This window comes from Nuphar pumila, chromosome 3 (assembly GCF_984573655.1).
Source record: "Nuphar pumila chromosome 3, dmNupPumi1.hap1.1, whole genome shotgun sequence".
NCBI classification, from domain to species: domain Eukaryota; kingdom Viridiplantae; phylum Streptophyta; class Magnoliopsida; order Nymphaeales; family Nymphaeaceae; genus Nuphar; species Nuphar pumila.
The window spans coordinates 17787742-17801773 of record NC_143251.1 but is presented as its reverse complement, the minus strand read 5'-3'; the positions used below and the strand labels follow the sequence as shown (position 1 = coordinate 17801773).

The following is a 14032-nucleotide window of genomic DNA, read 5'->3' as shown; positions in this document are numbered from 1 at the left end:
AAAAAACATCAATATGAATAGCCTTGTGGTACTTATGGCGAGTAAAAAATCAAGGAGTCTTCAATTACGAACCAAGTGTCCACCAATATTCAACTTGAGTGAATAACAAAAGTGTTCTCCAAGGAACACACTCACAAATCCCACAAAAGGGGATATACAACAAGGCACACAATATTAAAAATATATTTTATTCAATGAATAGAATGTGCCAAAAAGCATATATTACAAAGGGGAGAACAGCCCTATTTATACACAAGAGGAGGAGGAAAGAGAAGGAGAAAAGAGAGAGAGAGAGAGAGAAGCTCCCAATTGCTAGAAATTCTAGCCATTCGGAGCATCAAACTGATTTGACTTGATCCAACGGCTAGAACCTTCTAGCCGTTGGGGACAAAGTCATAACAGTTTGACTCTCTCCCAATAATATATTATATATATTTATATATGAAAATATATATATATATATAATATATATTATACAAGTATATATATACATATATACAATACCATATATACATAATATATGTACAATTTAACTCTCTCCCTTAAATTGATGGCAGGATAACTGAAAGTTTGCCTAAAAGGAAGTGAAACCTAAGAGCAGAGACAGGTTTGGTAAAAAAATCTGTCAACTGGTACTCTGATGTGACATAAGGCAAATCAATAGTTCTTTGAAGATATTCCTCTCGAACATAATGGTAGTCCATCTCGATGTGCTTTGTCCTTTCGTGAAAAGTATTGTTGTTGGTAATGTAAATAGCACTCTTGTTACTGCAGCACATCTTTGAAGCTCCTAGAATCTTGATTCCCATATCATCCAACAATCTTCTCAGCCACACCACCTCCATTGTAGTGGTAGTCATGGCTGGTACTCCGCTTCAATTGAGGAAAGAGGGACCTTCTATTGCTTTTTATGCCTCCATGCGATCAATGGTTCACTTAAGAAAACATAAAAACCAGTGGTTAAGTGTCCATTATTAGGATCACTATGTGTGTATATGCAAGTAAAATTAATGCAGAAGGACATAAACAAGCCTCTAAAAATAGAATTTTTAAGATATCTTCTATTTTTAAGATATCTAATAATACACAAAACAACTTCTATATGAACAAATGTTGGAGGGTGCTGAAATTGACTAGATGTGTATGTCTGCTATATCAGGTCTAGTAATAGTCAAGTAGAAAAGAGCTCTTATAAGTTGTTTATAGGGAGTTGGATTATTTAGAGGCTCCTTATCATCAATTTTCATCTTGACATTCATTACTTTAGGAATGTCAACCTTCTTATCATCTGATATTCCAGAGAGAACAATATCAGAAGCAAACTTAGACTAAGATAATAAATACCCTCTAGGAAAATAAGCAACTTCTATTCCTAGAAAGTAACGTACCCAAATCAGTCATTTCAAAACTAGTTTTAAGAATATTTTTAATATGTTGACCTCCCTGTGTGTCGTCTCTAGTGATTTTCATATCATCAACATAGAGAAGTAGAATGACAATACCTGCATCAGAATTCTTAACAAATAAAGCAGTGTCAGTTACATAGGATCTAAAGCCAATATCAAACATAACAATGCTAAATCTATCATATCAAATTTTGGGAGCTTGTTTCAAACCATATAATGCCTTATGCAGGCAAAGATCATTTCCTTGAGGTATATACATAACTGAAAGTGCCTTCATGTACACTTCTTATAAAACCCACATTTTTTTGAAAAAAAAAAATCATTAGGCTCGGGTTGGATCCGGATCCAACCCTAACCCCCCCCCCCCTCGGGTGTTCTTTATAAGAACGCAGGGGAGGGGTCTCCCTTTTACGAAAAGGGAAAACCCCTCCCGCCGCAGCTCCCTCTTCTCCCACCTCGCCCGACCGCCCTCCCTCTCCGGCAACCTTGCCTGACGCCCCCTCGTCGGGCACCTAACCCCGACCGACACCCCTTCTCCGGCCACCTCTCCCCCTGCGAGCGAACCCCGACCTTCTCGCTCTCTCTCTCTCTCTCCCACCGCTTTGTCTTCTCTCTCCACGATACCCCTGCTCGACCCAGAGACCCACCTTGCCGACGGGACCCGACTACCCCCTTCGCCAGACCTTCTCGCCGGCACACGACCCTGCCTGAGTCCCTCTTTGTCGTCGGCGTCCCTGGGCTCCCCCACCCCAGTCACCTCTCAGGTAACCCCTCTCCCTCCTTCCCTCTGTTGTCTTCTTCTTTGCTTGTGTATTTATTTGGCTGGGGTACGATTTCGTACCTCTTACACTGCTTACACATTTTTGCGCTCAATGCACGGTTTCGCACAACGAGTATTGCTTACACCTTGTCGTCGTGCTGTAATGTGCACGGGCTCGCATTTTGATGATTTGCACTTACATAAGTACAACCTTGAGTTTATCACATTTCGCTCATTTGTTTTAAAAAAAGATGTGAATCGCACTTATGCACTTCAGTTCTCTAAAAAGGGGATTCCTTACACGAATCCATTTTTTCAAATGCGTAGTTTTGTAAAGCAGAATTTGAAAGCCCTTCCTTTTGCGAGATTGCAACCAAGTCTCCCAAATCGACGTATTTGGGAGAAGTGTTTTTACTACTTTGGTTTGCATATCTTATACGACTCGGATAACCCCGATTAGGGGCACGAGCATGTGTTTGGGTGTAGTTCTGTTGAGAAACCCTTACCTCGTTTATCAAAACGGGGTATCGCAAGATATGCGCAGCATACAGATACTGCGATAGACGGATGAGAGATCTGTGACGATCTTGTTTCGTGCGAGTTACACAATATTGTACCCACGGTTTGAAGGATAAATCATGTCAAAATAAGATATTTGGTTACAGCGTATTCTATTTATGCTCTTTTTTTAAAGATACAGGTTTGCACGTGAGCACTAAAATTCTTAAGAAAAGGATTTCTTTTCATGAATCAAGCTTTCCAAATATACAGTTTTGCAAAGTAAAGTTTGAGAGCCTATAGGTTGCGAAATAACAACTAAGTTTTCCCAAGTCGGCACATTTGAGAAAAGTGTTTTACAATTGCGGTTTGAGATTCCGATACAACTCGGATAACCCCGATTAGGGGCATGGGCATGTGTTTGGGCGAGGTTTCTGCAGAGAAACTTGTATCATTAGTAGTATCGCAAGACATGCGCAACATGCTGATGTAATATCACATATTTTCAGACTTAGCAAATCTCAAATTTAACTAAGTATAGAAGAAAAATCGGTAAAATCTCGATTTTAGGCCAATGCTTTTGAGTCTGGGCTTGACCCAGGTCTCGTTGTCAATGCCTAAACGAGCCACTTAAAACATGAGAAAGAGTTTTATCCTTAACTTTTAAATTCGAGCGAAATGTAGGTTTTTTTTGGGCGAATTTCGAAAGCGAAATTCGAGTTATATATCGTTGGATGCGTCTCGAATTTTTTAGCGTAACGATATTTTATTTTCCTTGATCCGGGATACGATTGGCCCGAAAATCATTTTCTTTCGAAAAATAAGCAGTTTGTCGGTTTGGATCTGGATTTGGATCGGACTGGAACTGATGAATTTGATCCAAATTAATATGGATTTGGACTCTATCCAAGACCCATATTAATCTGGTATTGATCCATCTCAAGACCTATTTGGATTTTTTTGGAGTTGGATTTGGATTTTGGATTTGGATCCAAATCCATGCCCAACGATTTTTCCAACTTTAAATTCATTAGAAACCTTTAATTTGGAGTTAAATAATGTTAAGAAGCCTCCCAAGTTAATTTGGAAATTTTGGAAGCTTTTGGGAATTCATTTATTATTTAATATTAAATAACTAATTAATTAATTTAATTCCGAAAATTTAATTTGACATTTGTTTAGGACTCTCAGTAGATCCTTTAAACACACCTAGAAGCATCTAAGAAGCTTTAAGAAACATAGAGTTTCAAATGAAATAAAACTTTGAAAAAGTCAACTTGGAGAGTTTCAAAATTTTCGGAACTCTAAGAGAGAAGAGATGGGTCTGCACTCTCTTCTCCAACCGATCTAGAGGGGGGGGGGGGCATCCCCCCCCAACCCTAGAACCTTATAAATAGATCAAAAAAAAAAGAGAAAGAGAAGGGAAAAAAAGAGAAAGAGGGAAAGAAAGGAAAGGAGAGGAAGAGGAAGAAAAATGGAGCTTTTTCTCCGATCATCCATCGTTTTCACCATCAAATCCATATTTATTTCCGATCTTTGCGTAAGGTACGGGCCTTTCTCTTGTTTCGGATGAGAAAAAGAGCATAGATTCGATTTTCATGCAATGTTTTAGTTGAAACCCATGAGAAAAGAGTAAATCTGAAAATTTAAGATTCATGGTGGAAATCAATGTATTTCCTTCTTTTCGAAATTTATTTTGGAACAAAAATATACATGTAAGTAGAGATATATCTAATGTGACACATATCTAGGGTTTTGAGGTTTTGAAAAGCAAAGTGTGTTGCGATTTGCATGTAGATGTATTTTGTTTTGTTTATGCATATTTGCTGTTTATAATTGTTTTTATATTAAAACAGAATTTTTACCATGATGGGATGGTATGTTTAATGGCATATTTCATGATAAAGGGATTTATGTAATGGGGTTTTTGTAGAAGTGGATTTTAAAATCAATTCTGAATCTGTTTGACTTGGCTGCACACACTTTAGATCTTAACCTTTGATATATGCCTTTAGAACCACTTGGTTAAGCTGTACAAAGCATGATTAGATAATGTGAACATGTAGATCAGTCGTATATGACTCCAAACCTATCAAACAAGGTAGTCTAGGCTCAGTCAGTTAGGAGCTTAGTCAACATGGTGTTGTCCCAATTCAGAAACTTTCTAAGGTTCATTTCTTGGCCACAGTAGATTCGATCAAATTTCCAATTTGGGAAATCAGATTTTCCTTGAACTGAAATTGACAGGCTGCACCCATGTAAATGATTTGCAGCTTAACTAGGTCTGACTTTGAATCCTACTACTGAAATTAATTAAACTTGCTGCTGGAAATTTTCTCCTTTGTTTATCTCTATTAGACATCTTAATTTTTGAAGAATCAAATTCAGATATGCATCATATTTCAGCTTAGTGGTCGTTGCCAAAGATGTTTCTGCAGATCAGTCCATGGTATAGGTGTGTCCATTTACAGTAGGACAGGCAGACATCTTTTCTTTCTTCAGTTCATTGCTATTCATCTTTTCTCTAACCTCGTTATTTACTTCAAAACTCTATGGGTTGTTTATCTTTGCGTTAGAGGCATACAACAAACCTTTTCCGTGGTTTGGGTTGACTGGCAGGCGGTGCACAGGCCCAGCTTGGGTTGTGTGGTACCCTGCCAGGCCCAGTCGAGCCAGTTGGTTGGGCTAGACCCAAGCCCCAGACTACTGGGTCGACTGGGTGCTGGACTACAACAACAACAACAACTACGCCTTCATCCCAAAACAATTGGGGTCGGCGATATGAACCAACAAAGAAAATCATTCAGGATCTTCCACATGAATCCTTCTCCTCCAATCATTTCTATCAAATGCCATGTCCTCGGTGAGGTTCAAAGCATTCATATCCTTTCCTATCATCTCGATCCAAGTCTTCCTAGGCCTACCCCGACCCCTTTTAACTAATATATTTTCCCATTTCTCCATCCTTCCAACTGGATCATCATTAGGCCTTCGCCGAATATGTCCAAACCACTGTAAACGATTCTCTTTCATCTTATTTTCAATGGGTGCAACGCCTACCTTCTTATGTATCTCCTCGTTCTGAATCTTATCTTTTATTGTATTTCCACACATCCATCTAAGCATACGCATCTCAGCTACACTCATTTTTTGAATATGATGTCTCTTGGCAGCCCAACATTTTGTACCATATAGTAAAGCGAGCATAATAGTCGTCCTATAAAACTTTCCCTTCAACCGCGATGGCATTCTACGATCGCACAACACTCCAGTTGCACTTTTCCATTTCATCCACCCAACCTTTATCCTATGATTTACATCTCCATCAATTTCTCTATACTTTTGAATGATAGATCCCAAATATTTAAAACAATCATCCACTGGTATTTCTTGCTCACCAAGCTTCACTACACTCTCATCACTACTTTGTTGCTTACTAAACCGACATTCCATATATTCTGTCTTACTCTTACTCAACTTAAAACCTCTTGCTTCCAATGTCTGTCTCCATAATTCTAACTTAGCATTAACCCCAGATCTAGACTCATCAATCAAAACAATATCATCAGCAAACAACATACACCACGGCACATTTTCTTGAATTGATCTCGTAAGCTCATCCATCACTATAGCAAATAGGAAAGGGCTTAAAGCAGATCCTTGATGTAACCCAATCGTTATAGGAAAATTGGTTGTCACCCCTCCACAAGTGCGGACATTGGTTACTACTCCTTCATACATATCCTTAATTATACTAATGTACTTGAGAGAAACACCTTTCTTCATCATTGTCCACCAGAGAACTTCCCTATGTACTCTATCGTATGCCTTCTCCAAATCAATAAAAACCATAAGCAAATCTTTGTTCCTCTCTCTATATCTCTCAATAAGTTGTCTAAGAAGATGTATAGCTTCCTCTCTCTATATCTTTCAAGCATAAAACCAAATTGATTCTCCGATATCATGACAACCTTCCTCAACCTAAACTCAATCACCCTCTCCCAAAGTTTCATAGTATGACTCATGAGTTTTATACCACGATAGTTTGTGCAATCTTGTATATCACCCTTATTCTTATATAGAGGCACCAAAGTACTCTTCCTCCACTCATTAGGCATCTTATTTGTCCGCCAAATCTTGTTAAAAAGATTTGTCAACCATTCTAAACCTTTCTCTCCCAAGCATTTCCAAGCCTCTAGGCCAACTGCCCTCCTTGATTTCATTTTCTTCAAAGCATCTGCAATTTCTTTCTTTTGAATCTTGCGCATGAAGTCATGATTCATCTCATGAAAAGGAATGGACAAGTCTCCAAGATCCTAAGCATGACTTCCATTAAATAGCTTATCAAAATAATTTTTCCATCTATCCTTAATCTCCTCATCTTTGACTAAAACCCTTTGTGTTTCATCTTTGATACATCTAATCATACCCAAATTACTCGATTTTTTATCTCTCATCTTTGCAAGCCTATAAATATCCTTCTCGCCCTCTTTGGTATCCAACTTGTCATAAACCTCCTTATATATCTTATCTCTCGCGTTTCAAACTACTTTTTTAGCTTCCTTCTTTGCTATCATATACTTCTCCAAATTCTCATTATCACGACTCTTACTTAAATTTTTATAACACTCTCTTTTAACCTTAATAGCTAATTTGACATCCTTGTTCCACCATGATGTATCCTTACCTAGCGTTGCACCGCCTTTAGACTCACCCAATACCTCCTTAGCCACCTTTCTCATGCCACCCGCTATCTTATTCCACATTGAGTCTGAATCCTCCTCGAGACACCAATCAGCTTCCTTAACTATCTGCTCTACAAACATTCTTTGTTTAGCTCCTTTTAGTGCCCACCACTTAATTCTAGGATCTATCCTATGTCTATCCCTTTTGCAGCATTGTCTAATTCTAAGATCTAAAATTAAGACTCTATGTTGTGTAGCTACACGGCTGAGTGTTGGACTATGTCTTACAAAAAAAAAAGGAAACTTGGGGTTTGTACTGAATTAGAAATCTGGAAAAAAAAAATCATATGTAGTGACTGCAAATTTATGATTGTGCATGTTTTAAAAGTTTTAATACGGACCGTGAATCGGACTAGGTGGATGTAATGTTCAAATTTGGGCATAGTTGATATGTTGTATTATGTTCTTGAAATTTTAATTAAGTGCACTAAACTTCTAGATTTCGCCTGTAATGGTTTCTTTGGTTGTAATGGTTTCTTTGGTTATGCTCCTGCTAGAAGTGAGTTTCACATGCTTGTGAGGAATTAGCTATGCATGACCATGTCCCTAATGCAATGTTGTCAACTTGTACATCTTGCTGCCATGTGCAAAAGTTCTAAATTTTTTGTTGTTTTGCTTATATACAATTGCATATTCATTCGTATTTGGACATGAAAGGACTCATGAAAGAGACTTGTATCATGCACGAATATGTAAGTGAATGCATATGAAAGTTTTATCTATGCACATCCTTGTTTAATATATGTGTGAATGTGCATTTGAAAGCATATGAAGTGAATGCATAGTGGCATGTTATTCATGATTTTTGCATATGAATGCATAGATGATCAAAATGGATCATCATGGGTTGTATGAGCCTTGAGCATGTGTTGCTCTTTGTTTTAGTTGTTTTATGCATTGCAAAAATCAAATGTGATATTATTGTTCTTATTGCACTGTTCTATGTTGCCACAAGTTGTGGTCCCGTGAAGAGCTTCGATGTTCATTTGCAAACTTATGTTATTAATTTTGCATGCTGAATTGCAAAATTAAAAGAGATAAATTAATAACAAGATAAAAAAAATTTAAAAACAGTGTAATCTACGTTTCCTTGATGTCCCTTCTATAATATGGGAATCTTGGACATTGCGGTTTTGGAGAACCGTGAGGATATTAAAACTTTGTGCGTTGTTGTTGCCCCTGAACCCGATATTGAGGTTCTTCTCCTGGCCACGGTTTTAGGGAGAATCTGTCACTTTGCCTGGGAGTAGTGCGTAGACACAGTTGTTGTTTTGGTATACCAAGAAAATGACATTATGGTTATTGATTTTCATAGTATCCCGACATTGGTTGTTGATTTTCAATATTCCGATGGATAGTGTTGATTCCTGATATCGGTCGAGGGCTAAGTTTGGAACCCAGTAATAAAATACATGTGTACTAAGTTACCCTGGGGACTCTACTAGACCTCAAAAACTTTTACCCGTTTGGAGTATCAGCGGGCAACGGTAATTAAAAAGAGAAACTTAAATTGTATGCATTTAATAGGGACATGCATATGAAAAGAATACTCCAATAAAAATTAATAATCTATTCATGCAAGTACATAGAAATCATGCATATTTCAGATATGCACTAGATCATGCATCTTTACTTGTTTCCTTAATTGTGATATATTGGTGAATGAATGATGTTTGTTCTCTAATGCATGTTAAATATCTTTATTGTTTGGTCCATGTTGTTTATTGAATTGTCCCCTTATGCTTAATAATTGTTCCCTATTGCATGAATAGTTAATTGAGTTATAAACTTGTTATAATTGCATCCCTCTAAAATATTGTATGAATTTTATTTATGTTTTTTTTTTATTTCATTAGAAGGATTCGTACGCAGGATTCCTTGAATTCTGACACCCCTACTTTTGTGTTTTTCACAGCCTCAGATGCCCAGTGAGGCGACTTGCTTTTGAGAGGAGTTACGAGGGGACCACACGATTGCTTGGCAGACCCTTTTGGACAGTGTGGCTCTTCTTCTTACTTTATTTACATTTCATTTGTTTATGTCTCATACTATATGTACTTTAATTAAATAAAGTTTGGTTTGGGTTGGTTTGAAAGATAAGTATAAGATCCCTTGTGGTTGTGGATGTGTTGTACTGTAAAGGCTCTGATCTCTGAGAATATTTTTGCACCTGTAAAAAAAATGACCACTTTTTCACGGGTATGAGTTGGGGTCGTTACAGCTGATGTTGTGATATATTAGATGAAAGATCCGTAACAATCTCGTATCCTACATTTTACATAATGTTGTTCAAGTGGTTAAAAGACGATCTTGTCAAACTAAATATTTGTTGTATCACTTCTTTTGCGAAACAATGTTGTTGGGGTTTCTTTTGAGAAATGCATACATCTTTCATTGTAGTCGTACTTTTAGACAGGTATAGTATGTTTGTACTACAATGAGTAGGATAAGAGGTCTGTGGTAACCTCGAAACGTGTGATGGGCAGTTTATTGTAATCACATAATGATAATGTTCGCCTCCACAGGCAATATGCTCGTATTGTTTTAAAGGACCAGAGGTTGTCAAATTTAAACTAGAATTATTACATTGTTTATTTTTGCAACATATTACAGTTAGGGTTTCTTTTGAGAGACCAATACCCCTCTCATCGTAGTCGTACTTTTAGATAGGTACGATATGTTTGTACTATGATGAGTAGGATGAGAGGTCTGTGGTAACCTCGAAATGTATGATGGCAGATTGTTGAAATCATATAATGGTGATGTTTGCTTTCACGGGTAAGATGCTCGAGTGGGTTGAAAGACCAGAGCACATAGAATGGGTCTTCAGTTAAATAACATTTGACGCACCCATTCGACTCGCTATTTTCATAAGGGAGATGATGGATTGGAACAAAATTTCAATGGACAGGTTGTTAACAACCACCCCTCGGGCAAATGACTCGGTGTCCCTAGTCATCAGAGTTAAGGGACGGAACTATAAAAAATTATCCTAGGTGATAGATCTCATAGAGTTCTGCAGAAGTAGGATGCATCCATTGTCTACGAATGCCTTCGAAGAATTCTCTCTCAGTCATTGGTCGTCCCCTTAGGAGTGGACTCAACTAGCTATTCGGGGTAATGAAAATACATAGCACAATAGACCCTCGAACTAGTCTCAGTTGTTTCTACATGTCGTGCCTTCTGCGTACCCGCAAGGCCAGCTAGTATCGAAACAAAAGTTATCTTGCTCACATTATTGTTGAATCTAGATTAGTTCATATTACTTGTCGAATCTAGATTTGTTCACGTTAACTTATTGAATTGCGTATCATGAATGCATTTAATGCATATATTAGCTTTATCCACAATACTTGTGATTGAGCCTCTTGTGTTAATTAATTGTTTATCTATGTTAATTAAGTGCTTATATCTTGTGATTATGAACTGCTTATCTTGTAATAATTAACTGCTTATTTGCTTGTGTAATCAGTTGCTCATACTAAGATATAGTTTATTACTTGGTAAAGTAGCTTATCATGTTAAAATGGCATGCATGATGACGTGATGGTATCAAGATTAGACTATTTCTCTGACGTTTCACTCCTGAGGACATCTCTATAATTTTTCATAAAGGTTTTCTTGAAAATTTCTCTTTTGTATAAACTCTAAATTACTAAAAATGCATTTTAGAATCTATTTGGGTTTAATGAATTTACGGAGTTTCAAATCCGTTGTCTAAAGAAAAGTTGGCACTGTAATACGCCCAAGGTCCATTGACTTGTTTCAAAAATACCATTTTCCGCTGAATTACTATTTAAAACTCTAATAAATGAATGATTACAAGGCTTTAAAAATTTTCCTAAAAGTTATAATTCTGGGATTTTTGGGGCGTTACACTTCTTTCATAAGATTGCCATTCAAGAAGGCATTGTTGACATCCATTTGGTATATAAACCAATTTTTAATTGAAGCAATTGCAATGAGGGTTCTAACCGTGAAGGTTTCTTCATAATCTATATATTCGGGTACATATCCTTTGGCAACTAGCCTAGCTTTATATGTGTCAAGAGTCCCATCACTCTTGATTTTTATCTTGTATACCCATCTACTTCCTGAAGAAGATTTTGAATGGACCAAGTTTGAGTTTTTTCTAATGCATCTAGTTTTATCTTCATGGCTTTAACCCATTTGGAGTACTCTTTGGCTTGATGATAAGATGGTTCAACATATGAGTGAATTGAGGCTATGCATGCTTGATATTTAGACGAAAAAGAATCATATGAAACAAATTTTGATGGAGGCTTTGAAACTGTAGATGATTTCCTAGTTTGCAGTTCTTTATTTAAATTAGAGATTTTTTCAAGTGCACATGGAGGTTTAGAACATTTTCGTCTAGAGTATTGTAAACAAGTTTGATCACCCTGAGTAGCTTCATTAAGAGACTCCTTATCTCTTAATTCAATGACATTTTCAAAATCATCGTTACAATCACAATCATCGATATCTTGGTTGGAACCAAGATCAAATAAAAGCGCTGTAACGCCCCAAAATTTCAAACTTGCGAACTTTTCAGAAAACAAGCAAAAGACTAAAAGAAAATCTCTTTCCTTTCAGAGTTTGTTTATGAAATCAGCGAAAAATAATTTTTTTGTTGAATTTAGAAAGGCAAGTTGACAACTTTGGGCACATTAGCTAAAAGAACCAAAACTCACAATCCACGTTACTTGCAAAACACTTGGAAGAGCCACTTTCATTAAAAGAAGCTCCCAAATAGTACAAAATTCGGATATCCCAAGAAAAATCCGTTACAAAACCCAAAAAACGTCTAGGACGCGAGCTAAGAGCAGGAAAAAGGAAATCTTGAATCTATCTTGCAATCGCGTCATCGCCCGTGGTGTACCTAATCATCACTTGTACCCATAGAATGGACTAGTTTCGCGAAAAACTAGTAGGTGCACAAGAGAGACTACAGGAAACTGAATTAAGAGCATTTAATTCAGCATGCTAAGCAGTTTAAAGTAGATATGTAGTTAAACAGGTAAGTCGTTCAAAACAGGTAGACGATTCAAAGCAAGTAAGCAGTTCAAAGCAAATAAGCAGCGCAACTGTCAAACGCAACATGACGATTCATTTGAACGTAAACTGTGAACTACCATGCAACTAGCTTTTTTTTGTTCCTTGAACGGGGTCTCTGCATTTAATCATTATCAGGTCATCGTTTGTCGCCCTCACTATTTCTAACAAACTCTTTGTCTTGATCAACCTTAATTTATTCCCATCTCTCAAGGCCTTACGCGGCCAACTGTCACCTGTTATGATTCACTTAAGGCGTCATACTTTCTCAGAAAAACCTACCCTTCCATAAAAGATCCAAAACATAATCTAAAATCAATAAAGATCTGATTCTCACATTTGGGTTCAGGATATAATCATGCTAAAACATAAAGTCAAAATTATAGATTCATAACTGGCTATTTCAATCAATCTCAGAAGATCATCACAACTCACCATAACTTTTTATGGTAATCAAAATTCACAAGTTCCACGTCGGATCGCTTGGTCTGGGAAATATACGACCTCACAAGGAATTACCGCCCTAGATGGTACACCTGGTCTTGGACAATACACTTCCTCACAGGAGTTCATCGTCTTTGCGACTACTCGCTCTTGGACAGTGTACATCCTCACAGAGAATCTACCACCCTAGCTGATTTACCAGATCTTGATTATACATACCCTCACAGAGAATCCTTTGGGAACCCGATCCTCAACAAATGTCATATTCAATGAAAATTATTGTGATACACGTATCAACACAAATGACCGCTCTCAGGGTCGATAGTCACTACTATAATTAACAAGATCAACGATGGATCACCTAGTCTGAGAAATGTACAAGCTCACAAGGAATTACCGCCCTAGATGGTATACATGGTCTTGGACAATACACTTCCTCACAGGAGTTCACCGTCTTTGCGGCTACCCGCTCTTGGACAGTGTATATCCTCACAGAGATTCTACCGCTCTAGCCGGGTCACCTGATCTTAATCATACACACCCACGCAGATAATCCTTTGGAGATCAGGTCATCAACAGATACCATACTCAGTGATACATGCATCAATACAATCGACTGCTCCGAACAATTTACTGCTCTTGGGGTCAGTAGCCACCAATATGAGCACAACCATGTATACCAGCAATATGCATCGTATCACTTCACATGGTAAATCAAAACATAAGATCACACATTCCTCCAATAAGGTTCCATGAACCATGAACATTTATCGCATGCTTTCAACATTTCTTATCACCTGGCATTTCAATCACATCATACAGAAGCATATTATACTACGCATTGTATCATTGCCAAAAGAACATTGCATTCCTCAAATAGGACATCAAAGCATGCATAAACAAAGTATGAGTTTTATACATATGAGAACACGCAGATTAAATAATATGAATCATCTAAACATCAAAATATATAACTTCTACGTAGTTCAATAAATTTATATAGGATTCAAGTTATATGTGCAAATATTCAAATCCTTTCATCATCATATGCATTCACAATTCTTATCTCAAAGCACATCGCATTCGACCTTTCTAGCACGTAACTCAAGCACATATCTTCAAGA

The 14032-nt window shown here is 37.3% G+C and overlaps 1 protein-coding gene across 9 annotated transcripts in view; it reads right to left on the bottom strand.

Moving 5' to 3' along the window:
- Positions 1–14032, bottom strand: part of ABCC13 (multidrug resistance-associated protein 11) — a 255662-nt gene that overhangs the window by 179536 nt on the left and 62094 nt on the right. The gene's annotated exons all lie outside the window — the stretch shown is intronic.